Source organism: Nannospalax galili, unplaced genomic scaffold, assembly GCF_000622305.1.
Source record: "Nannospalax galili isolate Female #2095 unplaced genomic scaffold, S.galili_v1.0 scaffold278, whole genome shotgun sequence".
NCBI lineage: Eukaryota > Metazoa > Chordata > Mammalia > Rodentia > Spalacidae > Nannospalax > Nannospalax galili.
In genome coordinates, this window is record NW_008347536.1 from 13,544,779 (window position 1) to 13,546,118 (window position 1,340).

Below are 1,340 nucleotides of genomic sequence, written 5' to 3' on the forward strand. Positions count from 1 at the left end.
CTCTAGTTTTCAAAATTAGGCATTATTTATCTCTCGCATTGTCTCATGCCTCCACCATGGTTTTCCCAATTAAGGTGCCCCCATTTCCCCCCTTTCTCCCTTAATAATATCCTGCTCCTACGGTCCTACCTCTCTTGAGCTCCTTCATTCCCTTTATCCCCTAGGTTCCTTGTATACCCTTCCCTACCCCCACCTAATTTTTGTTCATAGCTCCCTTATTAAGTAAGGCCTGTTTCCTATTATTCTTCTCTTTCCTAAAGGTTCTTTCTTTTCCTTTACCTCCCTGTTTCCTTTCCATTATCCTGGTTCCTGTAGTTATGTCTGGATACATACTCACTTATCAGGGTTTGGTTCTAGGATCCACATATGAGGGAGAACTATGTCGTTTTCTATTTTATGAGCCTGTGTTACTTCACTTAGTATAACAGTTTCTAGTTCCATCCATTTACCTGAAAATTTCATCATTTCTTTATTGCTGAATAGAACTCCATTATGTAAATATACCACAGTTTTGTTAATCATTCATCAGTTGAGGGACACTTAGGTTGCTTCCATCTCTTGGCTACTGTGAAAAGAGCAGCAACAAACATGGATGTACAAGTGTCTCTGCAATAGGATGAGTTTTTAGGGTTTATGCCAAGGAGTGGTATAAATGGGTTAAATGCTAGGTTCATTTGTAGTTTTTAGAGTTCTCCACACTGCTTTCCATAGGAGTTGAACAAGTTTGCAGCCCCACCAGCAGTGGATGAGTGTTCCCCTTTCCCCACATCCTCTCCAACATTTGGTATCATTTGTTATCTTGATCTTAGCCAGTCTGACTGGGGTAAGATGAAATTTTAAAGTGGTTTTAATTTGCATTTCCCTAATTATTAGTGATGTTGAACATCTTTTAAGATGTTTCATAGCCATCTTTACTTCTTCGAGAACTCTCTGTTCAACTCCTTAGCCTATCTTTTAATTGGGTTGCTTCTTGTCTTGATTCTCTATTTTTTGTGTTTGTTATATATTCTGGATATTAAACCTCTGTGTCGGATGTGTCGCTGGTAAAGATTTTCTCCCATTCTGTGGGTTTTCTGATCGCTTCCCTGGTTGCCTCCATTGATGTACAGAAGCTTTTTAGTTTAATGAGGTCCCATTTGTTTCTTGACCTTATTTCCTGAGCAGTCCCTGTCCAGTTTAGAAAATCTTTTCCTACACCTATATCTTGTAGGTTATTGCCAATGTTTTCTTCTAACAGTTTCAGAGTTTGAGGCTTCACATTCAGGTCTTTGACATATTTGGAGTTGACTTTTGTGAAAGGTGAAAGATAGGGGTTTAGTTTCATTCTTCTACAGGTGGAG